At 41.5% G+C, this 15,409-nt stretch overlaps 1 long non-coding RNA gene across 1 annotated transcript in view; it reads left to right on the forward strand.

The window, feature by feature from the left end:
- The window catches only part of LOC128315709 (uncharacterized), a 372,477-nt gene that overhangs the window by 344,395 nt on the left and 12,673 nt on the right, over nucleotides 1-15,409 (forward strand). Inside the window, exons 18-19 of the long non-coding RNA XR_008298770.1 lie at nucleotides 12,967-13,072; nucleotides 13,795-13,941. This is a non-coding gene — a long non-coding RNA (uncharacterized LOC128315709). The remainder of the gene's footprint in view (nucleotides 1-12,966; nucleotides 13,073-13,794; nucleotides 13,942-15,409) is intronic.

A 15,409-nucleotide genomic window follows, 5' to 3' on the forward strand; every position in this document is an offset into this window, starting at 1 on the left:
TCTCTCTAAAATAAAAAAAATTAAGTTAAAAAAGATTGTAATATAGATTTTGGATTAATAGAATGGATATTGACATGCTTTTTGGTTATTTGTTACTGAACTGATTCTGAAGGTACAAATACTGTTTATTTCACTCCATATTCTTTTGAACTTTACTATAGTTATATCCTATATTACCCATAGTATAAGTTTTTGGGTAATTGTATGGCTACTCGTTAGTACTTTTCTGACCTCAAGCAGACCTATTAAGCACAGAGAACTCTAAAAAGATCTCTCTGCTTTCAACAATAGCCAAATTATGGAAAGAGCCTAAATGTCCATCAAATGAAGAATGGATAAAAGAAATTGTGGTTTATATACACAATGAAATACTACGTGGCAATGAGAAAGAATGAAATACGGCCTTTTGTAGCAATGTGGATGGAATTGGAGAGTGTTATGCTAATAAGTCATACAGAGAAAGACAGATACCATATGTTTTCACTCTTATGTGGATCCTGAGAAACTTAACAGAAGACCATAGGGGAGGGGAAGAAAAAAAAAAGAGGTTAGAGAGGGAGGGAGCCAAAACATAAGAGACTCTTAAAAACTGAGAACAATCTGAGGGTTGATGGGGGGTGGGAGGGAGGGGACCTCATCACGGTGGGTGATGGGCATTGAGGAGGGCACCTGTTGGGATGAGCACTGGGTGCTGTATAGAAACCAATTTGGCAATAAATTTCATATTAAAAAGAATAAAAAATAAAAATAAAGAGATCTCTCTGAATTGCTTTACAATGAAATTAATTAATGGTGAGACAGTTAAATAGAAAACATTTTTAAAAGTACCTGTGAATTAATACACCATTGGTATTTCTTAGGCATTGGAACGTCTGTATTTGTAGCTGTTTTCTTATGCACTCATGGAAAATGAAATGGGATTTCCCTAGTTTTATAAGCAGAAGGATGTATTTTATTAATTTACCTAACCGTCATTTATTGAGGAAATGCCATTGCCAGTGTATGAAACAGAGAGAGCCCATGCTATCTTGGAGATTATATCCCAGTGGGAGAGAAAGAAAATAAATGTGTCACAGGCATAATAATTTCATATCCAGACAAGTTCTATGAAGGAAGTCAAACAGGGTAATATGTTAGAGTTTAATGTGGTAAAGGGAAAACTTTTAGAAAGGGGAATGTGAGAAAAGGCTCTGGGGTTATGAATTTAAACTGAGACAAGAATGAGGAGGGGTGCCTGGGCGACCCAGTCAGTAAAGTGTCCAACTTCGGCTCAGGTCATGATTTCGAGGTTCATGAGTTCAAGCCCAATGTCGGGCTCTGTACTGACAGCTCAGAGCTTGGAGCCTGCTTCGGATTCTGTGTCTCCCTCTCTCTCTGCCCCTCCCCTACTCAGGCTCTGTCTCTCAAAAATGAATAAATGCTAAGGGAAAAAAAAAAAAGAAAGAGGAAAAGCCAACATACGAAGATGCTGGGAATTAACACCGTGAAATCTGAGACTGGAATGTGCTTCGCAGATACAAAAACAGGGACACGTTAATAAAACACCACGCCCCGAGGTGAGTTCTTTTGTGAATCACAGCGACAGCCTTCCCTACACTGGCTTGGTGGAATTCTGCCCTCCCCGGGTCCTAGAGAAGGTTCTCTGTGAGGTCACCGTGCAGGGACCGTGGGGGTAAATACCCGAGCCCCTTTCTCTTTGCCCGGGGTACACGCTAGCTCACATTTATCCGTTTCCTGGGCAGTTAGACGTTGCCATGCGACTGACTCGTACCAAGAGGGTGTGGATGGAACCGGCAAGCGTCCACGCAGTTCCCGTCCTCTTTCCCCACGTGTTTGCAGAATTCAGATAACTGTGAGGCCCTAAGGAGGGCGGGTCCACACAGTAGACCATGCCTGAATCCCTACGTAGCCACGTGCAAGGCGACCCGCCTGTCGGCAAGACTTCTTTCGGACCAAATGTGAGTAAGTCCTCCACTTCTGTCTCGTTAAGTCCCTGCGTGTCTCAAAGCGGCTGGCATTGTGCCGACTCACCCAGCAGACCTACTACGTCTCCTTCTGTGTGGACACCCTCCGTCTTCTCCCATTCTGACTACGTCTCCTGCCATACGACCCCCAAATTACTTTCTGCTGCCCAAACGTCTGCATCTCCCCAATTCAGAATGAATGACTAGCAGCTTTCAGAGGCCAAGGGCCCACAAAACGGGAAGCTGTCAGCGAGTGGCCACTATCGCAGGGTGTGAGATATGGTTCTTAAAGATAGTTTATTACTATACCTGAGATATCTCAGGTATCTCAGGAGAGTAGGGGCAGAATCCACAAGTGTGATGCTTTGTTCCCTGCACGGCTGAAGGCATACTTTGGGCCAGCTTCTAGGAAAGCTTCCAGAATCGCAAGTGTCAGGCTCTTTCTTAGTTTAGGGGCTTAAGGTGTGCCTGATTTGGCACCTTGAGAATGAGAGAGAATGCAAGGTACATCTTGCTCAAATTGAAATCTTCCCGATGTAAAATATGAATTATCTTTAATTTTTAAAAAGTCATGCTTTCCTCCCCCTTTTTAAAAAATTTTGAAAATGTTTTTTATGTATTTTTGAGAGAGAGAGCGAGCGAGTGAGAGAGAGACAGAGACAGAGAGGGGAGAGGGAGACACAGAATCCGAAGCAGGCTTCAGGTTCTGAGCTGTCAGCACAGAGCCTGATGCAGGGCTCGAACTCAGAGCCGTGAGATCATGACCTGAGCCAAAGTCAGATGCTCACCCAACTGAGTCACCCAGGCGCCCCTCCTCCCCCTTCTTACATATGGACCCTCCCTTTCAGACAAGGCTCTCATCTTCATTTATTAGTGTCCTTCCATCTGTCCTCAAGTGACAAGTGATTTAATGCTTACAATAAAAGTCATTACAACTTCCATGGTGAATGGTGGGAAATTACATTGAGAGTGGTAATAAACTATCTTTAGGAACCATATAAGGGGAGAGAGGCTGAAAATTCAGTTGCAGACGCATGAGGGAAGCATTAGGGAAGGACTTCCTCTCCCTGACTGGTGCATGATGCAGAGAAGGAAAGGTGCTTTTTCTTTGAAGACCTTCCCCTTCTCGTCTCCTGATTTGGTGTCTGAAGGGCTTTAGAGGCACCAAGTGCAAGTTGTCACTCTTCCGTGGACGGGTTCAAAATCCACAGCTGAGAAAGTTGGGGGGAAATATGGGCTTTAAAGCCAAGCAGGTCAGACTAATTTTGGCCACTTTGTACTTCCACGTCCAGATCTCATTTTTCTCCGTGGTTGGTAATACAGTTCACTGCACAGGGTTGTTGTGATGTAAGCTATAAAGTGATTGGCAAATAATAACAATCACAACGGTAATTAAACGAACAAGGAAATGAATAAAATGATGCGATTGACTGAGTGCTTGGGTGCACCGAGCCCTGCTTTCATTACTAAATGTGCCCTATCACAAGTATCCTTGATGGGGAACTCTACTGCCATCTCTTTTTCACAAAGGAAGAAAAAAGGAACAAAGATTATGTAACTTGCCTAAGGTGGCATTCTAAATAAGTATGAATTCCTGCTACCTTCCTAGAAATTGATACTGTTTTTGTGACTCTGTCTGGCCCCCTCTCCTTTTACTTTAAATACTCTGCTTGCCTGGAGTTTAGACTGAAGAATTTGGGTGCTCACTATCTGTCCGTCAAGAAGAATCAGATAAAAACAGTCCATTTGAGTATATTTAGTCTGTCAGGAAAGAAAAAGGATATGAAAGAAGTCAAATAAAACCTGCATAAATGGAGAGACATACTGTGTTCGTGGACTGGAATACTCAGCATAGTAAAGATGTCAGTTGTCCCCAGCATGATTTAGAGATTGAACCTAATTTCTATTAATATCCCTGCGAGGTTGTTGTGGACATAGACAAGCTTATTCTTAAAACTGTATATGGAAAGACACAGGACCGAGTAAGCTGAAATTATTTTGAAAAGGAAGAATGAGGTGGGAAGGGTCACTCTATCTTACTCTGTAGCCACAATAGCAAGACAATGTAGATTGGCAGAGGGATAGACTCATGTATCCATGGATCAAATTAGAGAACCCAAAAATAGACCTACAAGAAATGTACTCAGTTGATTTCTAACACCAGTCCAAAAGATGGTCAATGGAGGAAAACTAGCTCTTCCTACAAATATTGCCAGAGCAATTGGACATCCAGAAGAAAAAAAAAAATGACCTTAGCCTCAACCTCACACCTTGTGAAAAAATTAATTCTACATGGACCACAGGCTTAAATTTAACATTTAAAACTATAAAACGTTGAGAAAAAATAGGAGAAAGTCTTTGAGAACTAGACAGGCACAGAGTTGTTAGATTCCATGGAAGGGATAAAACTGATAAATTGGATCCCATTGAAATTGAAGAACATGGGGCACCTGGCTAGCTCAGTGGAGCGTGTGACTCTTTTTTTTTTTTTTTTTTTTTTTTTAATTTACATCCAAATTAGTTAGCGTATAGGGCAACAATGATTTCAGGAGTAGATTCCTTAGTGCCCTTTACCCATTTAGCCCATCCCCCCTCCCCGAACCCCTCCGGTAACTCTCAGTTTGTTCTCCATATTTATGAGTCTCGTCTGTTTTGTCCCCCTCCCTGTTTTTATATTATTTTTGTTTCCCTTCCCTTATGTTCATCTGTTTTGTCTCTTAAAGTCCTCATATGAGTGAAGTCATATGATTTTTGTCTTTCTCTGACTGACTAATTTCACTTAGCATAACATCCTCCAGTTCCATCCACATAGTTGCAAATGGCAAGATTTCATTCTTTTTGATTGCTGAGTAATACTCCGTTGTATATATATACCACATCTTCTTTATCCATTCAGCCAACCATGGACATTCGAGCTCTTTCCATACTTTGGCTATTGTCAGTAGTGCTGCTATAAACACGGGGGTGCACGTGTCCCTTCGAAACAGCACACCTGTTTCCTGTGGATAAATGCCTAGTAGTGCAATTGCTGGGTTGTAGGGTAGTTCTATTTTTAGTTTTTTGAGGAACCTCCATACTGTTTTCCAGAGTGGCTGCACCAGTTTGCATTCTGACCAACAATGCAAAAGAGATCCTCTTTCTCCACATCCTCATCAACATCTGTTGTTGCCTGAGTTGTTAATGTTAGCCATTCTGACAGGTGTCAGGTGGTATCTCATTGTGTTTTTGATTTGTATTTCCCTGATGATGAGTGATTCTGAGCATTTTTTCATGTGTCAGTTGGCCATCTGGATGTCTTCTTTGGAGAAGTGTCTATTCATGTCTTTTGCCCATTTCTTCATTGGAGTATTTGTTTTTTGGGTGTTGAGTTTGATAAGTTCTTTATAGATTTTGGATCCTAACCCTTTATCTGATATGTCATTTGCAAATATCTCCTCCCATTCTGTCGGTTGCCTTTTAGTTTTGCTGATTGTTTCCTTCACTTTATTTTGATGAGGTCCCAGTAGTTCATTTTTGCTTTTGTTTTCCTTGACTCTGGAGACGTGTTGAGTAAGTGGTTGCTGCGGCCAAGATCAACGAGGTTTTTGCCTGCTTTCTCCTCGAGGATTTTGATGGCTTCCTGTCTTACATTGAGGTCTTTCATCCATTTTGAGTTTACTTTTGTGTATGGTGTAAGAAAGTGGTCCAGGTTCACTCTTCTGCATGTCGCTGTCCAGTTTTCCCAGCACCACTTGCGAAAGACACTGTCTTTATTCCATTGGATATTCTTTCCTGCTTTGTCAAAGATTAGTTGGCCATAGCTTTGTAGGTCCATTTCTGGGTTCTCTATTCTGTTCCATTGATCTGAGTGTCTGTTCTCGTGCCAGTACCATACTGTCTTGATGATTACAGCTGTGTAGTGTAGCTTGAAGTCTGGGATTGTGATGCCTCCTGCTTTCGTTTTCTTTTTCAAGATTGCTTTGGCTATTCGGGGTCTTTTCTGGTTCCATACAAATGTTAGGATTATTTGTTCTAGCTCTGTGAAGAATGCTGGTATTACTTTGATAGGGATTGCATTGAATATGTCGATTGCTTTGTGTAAGATCGATATTTTAACAATATTTGTTCTTCCTATCCAGGAGCATGGAATCTTTTTCCATTTTTTTTTTGTGTCTTCTTCAATTTCCTTCATCAGCTTTCTATAGTTTTCAGTGTATAGATTTTTCACCTCTTTGGTGAGATTTATTCCTAGGTATTTTATGGTTTTTGTGCAACTGTAAATGGGATCAATTCCTTGATTTCTCTTTCTGTTGCTTCATTGGTGTATAGGAATGCAACCGATTTCTCTGCGTTGATTTTATATCCTGCAACTTTGCTGAATTCATGAGTCAATTCTAGAAGTTTTTTGGTGGAATCTTTTGGGTTTTCCATATAGAGTATCATGTCATCTGAGAAGAGTGAAAGTTTGACCTCCTCCTGGCTGATTTGGATGCCTTGGAGTGTGTGACTCTTGATCACAGGGTTGTGAGTTCAAGACCCACATTGGGTGTCAAAACTACTTACAATCTTAAAAAAAAAAAAAAAGTGAAACACAAAACAAAGCAAAACTTTCGCATTGTGAATGACCCCGTGAGGAGGATGGAAAGACGAGCAACAGACAGGGAGAAAATGTTTGCAGAGCACATATCTGACAAATGAAGAATGTCTAGCATATATTAAAAACTCTCCAAACTAAGCAGTCTAATTAGAAAACACATAAAAGGTACGGACAGACTATTCACCTAAGATGTACAATTGGCAACGGAGCACATGAAAAGGTGCTCAACATCTTTAGCTGTTAGGGCAATGCAAATTAGCACCGCAATGAAAGATCACTGCACACTCATCAGAATGGCTAAGATAAAAAAAAAAAGTGAAAACAGCAAAAATCTGGTGAAGATGTGGAGAAACTGGACCTCTTGTGAATTGCTGGTGGGCATGTAACATGGTACCATCACTGAAAAGACTATGGACGTTTCTTACAAAACTTTAAGTGTAACTACCATCTGACCTGGCAAGTGCACTCGTGAGCATTAATTAAACTTATGTTCATGTAAAAACCTGTCCACAGATGTTGAGAGTGGCTTTATTTATAATAACCTTAAACTGGAAGCAACTTGAAGGTCCTGCAGTGGGCAAATGGTTTCACAAAATGAGGCACATTCTTGCTGTGGAATACTACTTAGCAATAAAAAAAGAATAAAATATTGATACACGTGAAAATTTAGATGGATTTCAAGGGAATTATTCTGGGTGAATAGAGGCCAATCTCAAAACAATTACATACATAAAAAACGATTCTATTTTTATGTTACTCTCAAAATGACAATATGATACAGAGACTATAATAGCAGTGGCCAGTTGTTAAGTCAGGAGGATAGTGTATTACTACAAAGGGATGATAGCAGAATTGATCTTCATGGTAAAAGAACAGTCCATATCTTGACTTTGGTGGTGATTACATGAATCTACATCTGTGAGAAAATTGCATACAGGTACACTCACGTGCATGTACCGCTTGAAATCTGATAACATCTGCAGATTGGGCAAGTGCCCATTTCCTGGTTTTGATATTATACCACAGTTATGGAAGAAATTACTACTAAGCAATTGAGTGGTGGGTACATGAGACCTCTCTGTACTGTTTTTGCAACTTCCTGTGAATCAATGGTATTTTTCCAAAATAAACAGTTAATATGTAATTTTTAAATAGAAAAAAATACTAGCATGTAGAAATAAATCCAACAGTAGATATACAATTCATGACAAAAGTTATAGTTTAATAATGCTCAAAAGAGGGAGCCGAAATAATAGAGGATATACTGTGCTTTAACAGGGGGAAGTTCCAACGTCATCATAAAGAAGGGAATTTTCCTACAATTAATCCATACATTCAATGCCATTGCTATTAGATTATTAATGAGCCTTCTCATGGAACTCAATTTATTGAAAAATTCTGACAGAAAGTATAAAGTTATTGCATGTATTATAAAGACTATGGGGCACCTGGGTGGCTTGGTCGGTTAAGCATCTGACTTCAGCTCACATCATGATGTCACCATTCATGGGTTCAAGCCCCATGTCAGGCTCTGCACTGACAACTCAGAGCCTGGAGCCTGCTTTGGATTCTATGTCTCTCTCTCTCTCTCTCTCTCTCTCTGTGCCCTCCCCCCTCACCCCCTCTGTCTCTGTCTCTCAAAAATAAATAAACATTAAAACATTTTTTAAATAAATACTATAACATCTAGACTTTTATGGTGAACATTTCACAACACATACATTAAATTATTATGTTGTACACCTAAGACTAATACAATGTTATATGTCAGTTGTATTTCAATTTAAAAAGAGTTATTAAGAAGCTATAATCATTACAAGTATAGTTCAGGAATAGAAAAAAATATTAATAGAACAGCATAGAGAAAGTAGAAAAAGAGCATAGAAAGTCAAGGAGTATTATCAAGTATTGGAGAAAAGAGAGACTATTCAATACACGGTGTTAGGCCAACTGCCTGTTCACATGGAAAAGATAACATGCAGTCTCTTTCATACACTATTCATTAATGAAGATCAATGACCAAATATGAAAAACAAAATATAAAAATGTTACAAAAACAGTAAAAAACCAAAACCAAACCCAAATCCTTCATTATACTTGAGTTGGGAGAAATTTCTTATAGAAAACATGAATAGCACAACACCCAAAAGTAAAGATTGATATATTTGATTACATTAGAATTGAAAATTTCTATTTGGCAAAAGGCACATGAAACAAAGCACAAATGGGTGTAAATATTGCCATCCATAGGAACAAACAAACAACAGGGGTTAGTACCCTGAATTGGTAAATAAATCCTACAAATACAAAGAAAGAAAACCCAGTAGAAAAAAATAGCAATTAATGATGGAGGAAATCAAAATTACCAAATGAACATATGAAAAGATACTCAACTTTTCTACCAATCAGGGAAGTGCAAACAAACACATGAAAACAATGGCATATTATTTTAAACGGGCAAAACAGATACTACATGTGGCAACAACATGTCACGGTGAGCATAGCAGGAATAAAAGATTCCTCTACAAAGGGCTGCAAATTTGCTTAAATTCCGCAGGTGCCATTCTGATTCTTTATAGGAGTAGCACCACCTATGATTGTACCATTCATGGCAACACTGCCCATACGTCGCTGTAGATAAGTGAAATCAGTACCGCCATTTTGAAAAGCAACGTAGTTATATTAAAAAAAGATCAAGATCACGTACCCCAAATGACTCAATCATTCTACTCCTAGATATTCTCCCTCTTGAAAGTCCAGCATATGCTCACAGGAAGTCATAACGTGATGGTTATTGCATTGCTGTTTCTAAGAGCCAACAAACCAAAAATCTAAACAAAAAAGACAGGATACTTGATCTAGGTTTATAACTATAATCATACACAAATCTCAAAAACATATCAATAAAAAGAGAAGTTAACTGCAAAAAACATATAAGATGTCAAATATGTCATGTTGAAGACTCAGAAACATCTGGGTAGGTAGATGATAGATGGACAGATAGATGGACAGACTGACAGGTACACAGTATGAGCACAGAAATGTAGATGGGAGTTATATGCATCAACGTCAAGATAATCATCCAGGGAACAAGGGTTAGAAAATGGGAAGGAGTAAGGTCTGAGCTGTTTTCTGCCTTTAAGTGATCCAAAGGAAATAAGATAAAACACGTTAACATCCGTTTAGTCTCAGGGTTAGGTACACAGATACCTATTACTTTATATTTACGCATTTAAAATATCTAATACGTTGAAATAATTCTGAAAGAAAGAAGAAAAAGCAAGTGAGCAAGAAAGAGGTAATTGACTGGTAGAGATTTTATAAGTAATAAACCTGTGCCTTCCCCGCAGCTGTTTTATTTTATTTTTCAATCTCCTGTAGCAGCAATCTGGAGAATGAAATGTTCCTCAGCGAGGATTCAATGGGAGGTGGAGGAGGTGACAAGTCTAAGTGACAGGTGGGGGGGGGGTGACGTGTCGCACACAAGCCTCCTTAGTTGTGTGTGCACCCCAGGGTCAGGACAGCTGGGATGTTGCTGGGATTTTGAACAGAAGTCAACTTGGCAGAATTGTAAAAGCAGTTCCCTCTGGCTGGTAAACATATTCAGGAGCCCTCACACCTGCCTACTCAGGACTTTTCCTTACGGGCTCGTGAAGGTCAGCGGGACGGGCAGTACAGCCCATCTCCTCACACCCATGACAGCTTGGAAAAACATGCCAAGTGTGGCCGTCAACATCTCCTTCAAACCACCACTGAGTTTGACACAATGAAAGATTTTTTTTTTCCTTCTTCTCAGCAGTTACTCACGGGGAAAAAAAAAATCCTACATAAAATGATTAAATTCCCAAATATTTCCAGACTATTTGTGAACTTGCATCCAAGCTGCTTCTCTTCTTTTCTTTTTTTTCCCTTTCCAGACTTGTGTTCGTTGTCCGCTCCCCTTTCCAAACAGCAAACAGAAACTTTATCTGGCTTGTAGGACAATTCCTTCCTAAACACAAGAGCAAACATTTTTAGCTCTGTCCCTAGGTCTGTCAGCTTAGGGAGGACTTTGGAATCAATTGAGCCTCTGTTGTTCCACCTATAAAATGGATTACAAAATAGATTACTACGTCAGTGAGGGTTAGACCAAATGACTTAGGACGGCATAGCGAACTTAATGTATATCTGCTGTTCTTAATTGTGAGGATAATCGCGATACTAATTGTCAGAGACATCATTAACCTAAAGAAAAATAGCATTGTAAACAAAGGAGTGGGAATGGGATACAAGAAATTTTGGTAAGAAAAGCAATGGTCCCTTGACAAAACAACACTCTAGATATTTTTTAGGGGCGCCTGCGTGGCTCAGTCAGTTATTGGACTTCGGCTCAGGTCATGGTCTCCCGATTCGTGAGTTCAAGCCCTGCCTTGCTCTGCACTGACAGTGTGGAGCCTGCTTGGGTGGGAGTCTCTTTCTCCCTCTCTCTCTGCCCCTCCCCGACTCATGGTTTTTTTCTCTCTCTCTCTCTCAAAATAAATAAATTAAAAAAAATTTTTTTAAGTGTCTGGGAAGCTTGAATCAGCAAAATGATGGTTGAAGCATGGTCTCTGGAACCAGATCACCTGGCCTCAAATGTCTCTTATACCATCTTGAACAATTTATTCTATTACTCTGTGCCTCAGTTTCCTCCTAGGGTTGTTGTGCGATACAGGAATGAGTTAATAGGTGAAATCCTTAGAGTAGCTCCGGACACATCTATATACTGTGATGGTCTTTTTTATTTAATTTCTTTTAATGTTTATTTTTGAGAGAAAGAGACAGAATGAGAATGGGGGAGGGGCAGACAGAGAAGGACACATAGAATCCAAAGCAAGCTCCAGGCTCTGAGCTGTCAGCACAAAGCCCGACACGGGGCTTGAACTCAGGATCCTTGAGACCGTGACCTGAACAGAAGCCGGAGGCTTAACTGACTGGGCCACCCAGGCGCCCCTGTGATGGCCTTTTTGATGTGCCAACTTGGCCAGGCTACACTTGCCACTTTTTCAAATAAACACGAATCTAGGTGTTGGAGGGAAGGTCTTTGAGAGACACCATTAAAGTTCATAATCAGCTGATTTTAAGTGAGGGAGCTAATCCTAGAAAATCTGGTGGGCTCAAGTCCATCAGTTGAAAGCTTTAAAAGCAGAACTGAAGCTTTCCTGAAGAAAAAGAAATCAAATCCTCCCATAAAACGTCCACGTCTGCTCACATCCAGGCGCCCCAGCCTGCCTTTCTTGGTGGCATGCCCTGGGGGCGGGGGTGCGGGAAGGGTGGTCAGACTTGCCTAGCCAGCCCCCACGGCGACATATGCCAATTCCTTGCAGTAAACCTCTCATATACATGTCTAATGGTTCTGCTTTTCTGACTGAACTCTTCCTGATACATGTGCACAGTGCTGTAAAATAAAGCACTACGAAATAAATCACGATTATTTTAGGTTTGAGGTTTACCAGTGTTGGCAGAAGAGAACATAAAGTTTAGTTAGGAAAAGGAAAGGATGTCGAACATTATTTGGAGGACAGGTAGCTCCTGGATACTGATAATGAGATACCTAAATTCTCCTGCCATCACAAGACCCAGGAGTAGACCCCTGCCACCCTCAGTCAGTCCTGGCCTCTCTGGACGCCCCCTTCTTGCAACTGAGGTCCCCTGGGAATGATGACTGTTCCTCACAGCACCCTCAGGACTATTTTCGTGCCTTGAGAAAGAGTGATGCATTTTTTTGCCAATTACAAAGCGTCCATTTTTTCCCCCTTTTAATATAACTGTAAAGACTTTAAGACTTCTGAGAAGAAATCCATCTTGCCTCTTTATACAAAGAGTTGATTATGACTGGGGCCGGGATGGCACAGGAGCCTGGTTGTTGGGAGGCCTCGTCTGTCAGAGTATGTTTGACTACTTGAAATTTGAAAATAAATGATCCTTGAATTCACCAAAGCATTTGAAAGAATGCACTCCGTAGGAAAAGGAGATCCTTCTGATATGGAGCCACTTTCCAGGTTGGTCAAATGTGACACAGTGGAAGTGTGGTTTGACAGCCAGTTTAATTTCACTTTGCTCTGTGTGCGTGTGTGTGTGTGTGTGTGTGTGTGTGTGTGTGTGTGTTGGGGTGCGGGCCTGTGTGTCTACATGCGCACGTGTTTGCGTATATGCGTGTGTGTGGCAATAGGATTCTGTCCTCTGTCAACGGTCACTTTCTTTCCTTCCATGTGATATTCTTTTACCTCTTTGGCATTTCTCCATAGTGACATATTTCCCCCACTCAATGCAGTTGTTGACGACTGGCTCAGTACGATGCCTCCACTGAAGGCAAGAGGAGAGACCAGGTGAATTCAGGCCTACACTTCTATTTGTGCAAATGTTGTGATGAGATCTGTAAATACCTTCTCCTTTGTGCCTATACAGTAAAACCTTGGGTTGCGAGTAACGTGTTCTTCGAGTGTTCCGCGAGGCGAGCAAACCTTTCCGATACATTTTAACTTCAAAAACGAGCGATGTCTTGCAATGACTGGTATGTGATGCTGAATGTCACATGATCACGACTGAGCCAATGGTGCTTGAAATGCGCTTTGATATACAAGTGCTTTGGATTACAAGTGTGTTTCTGGAATGAATTATGCTCGCAAACCCAGCTTCTACTGTATTTTGTTTACATTGTTAGACTAGTTTTTGAATAGAGAGATTGAATTCCAATGAAATATCATTTTTAGCAATCCTAGGCCAGATGGTGAAAACAGCCAGCCCTTTCTGAGATCTGTCCTCTGCACATCTTCTAACCTCCCCAGCTGTCCCAACTATGAAGACTTCACCCCAGGACATAATCAGAGATGATCGGTTATAAGCCATCTATGCAATACTGTCAACTAATCACTGTCTGTCGGGGAGAAACCATTTTTGAATCTTCCCTTTGGCTGTACAGAGTTTTCATACTTTAGTCTAAACGTGTAGTGGAAGGAGGTTTTTGGAAGGGACGTCTAATTTTCAAGCAGGAGAGAGCACCGACCACACAGTTGGAAGGGCTGGGTTCAAGACATGACCAAATCAATGTGTGCTTCTGAGTAAGCACCTTGAGGTTCACGGTCTGTGAAATGGGGGTCATATTATCTGCTTAGCGAGTTGTTTTCAAATCTTAAACTGGTCATTTACTTAGATGTTCTTGGTTAAGTTGCAAGCAGTCTGCAAATGGAGAGATTTGCTTTCTCCCTCTGTAAACACACTGTCTTCTCTCCCCAGGCCCCCAGGCCAGGCAGCCAGCCAAGAGCACCCTGTCCAAAGGGCTAAAAATCATAGGAGCTGATACGTATTGAATCCTACCTAAGTGCCAGGCGCTGTCTTCTTGAAGCTGAAGAATTTGTCTTCTCAACACGACGGCCTTATCAGGTAGGTACTATTCGTGTCATCATCACCCCCCATTTTGCACAGAAGGCAACCGAGGCACAGGAAGGTCAAGGAACTTATCCACGTGTTCACTGCCAGCATGTGGTGGGGCTGGAACTTGAACCCAGGTGACCTGGCTTGAGAGCAGAGTTATAACAAGTCCACTGTACCACCATGAGTGTAAACCCTGTGTATTGAATGGAATCAGACTACTCCGTTCTTCTGTAGAGAGTTAAAAATCAAAAGAGGATAGATAAACGAGGTGGAGGAAAAAATACTTTGGGGCCCGTGTCGGGCCTAGGTGAGCTGGGTAAAACCCAAGATGCTGAAGGTGGGTAAGAGGAGCCGGGAGGGCCGAGGAGGCAGTACATATTCACGAGGTCTTCAAGCAGCCACCCGTGGGGGGAGCGTTCATCCTGGCCCTGCGTGTCCCCCTCGTCAGGCTCATTGGCAAGTTACAGCTACTGGCCAGACGGACTCGCCCTGTGTCTTTTGGAAAGTGCGAGTGTGTGTTGGCTCCAGGTGTCTCCCATCTGCTGAACCCCCTGGCTGCGCTCCCTGCTCTGCTTGCAGAGACGGCACCCGCCGGGCAGGCTTTGCAGTAGAGAGGCTGGACGTGTGATCGTCGAATACCCGGGGTTGGGGTAAGGAGATCCTTCTGTCCCGCTTGCACACCGCCCTGAGATGATTAACAGCCTCTTCCTACCCTTTGCTCTCACTGTGTGTTCTACATGGACTTAACAAGCCATGTGATAATTTGGTCTCTGAGCCCCTCTGTTCTGTGACCCTGGGGACAGCATACAAGTTGGTGTACTTGGAGGTTACTTGGAAGACCGTTTTCTACAGGGCACCCCAAATTTCACCATAGTCGATAATTTCAAACTCTTGTACCAAAAAGCATCTACCAAGTTACAAATAAGCAGCGAAAATCCTATTTAATTTTTTTATAACCCCCCCTTTTCTGTAGCCCTTCACCGATCGTTAAAGCTGGTCGAGTTGTTTTCAATTGTTTTCATTGTTTTCAAAATGACCAGTTTAAGATTTGAAAACAACTCGCTGGTAATGAAGCTGGTAATGATGATGACCTTGAACTTGATGGCCTTGAAGATGTTTTTTTTCATATTTATTGCAGAAGTGATATTGCAGAATGGTGCTGAGTTGTTTGCACGTACTATCTCAATTAATCCTTGCGGCAACCCTGTGAGCCAATTTTCATTATTATCCTGATTTTGAACTTCAAAACTGGTCAGTGGTGAAGGAGAACTGAAGAGAGTTAAGTAGTATTTTTTTTAAGGTTTTCATTTATTTATTTTGAGAGAGAATGTGCAAACAGGGGAGGTGCAGAGAGAGAAAATCCCAAGCAGGCTCCGCACTGTCAGCGCAGAGCCTGGCGTGGGAGCTTGATCCCACAAACTGGGAGATCATGACCTGAGCCGAAATTGAGAGTTGGACGTTCAACCGACTGAGCCAC

This window comes from Acinonyx jubatus, chromosome B2, assembly GCF_027475565.1.
Source record: "Acinonyx jubatus isolate Ajub_Pintada_27869175 chromosome B2, VMU_Ajub_asm_v1.0, whole genome shotgun sequence".
Taxonomy (NCBI): Eukaryota; Metazoa; Chordata; class Mammalia; order Carnivora; family Felidae; genus Acinonyx; species Acinonyx jubatus.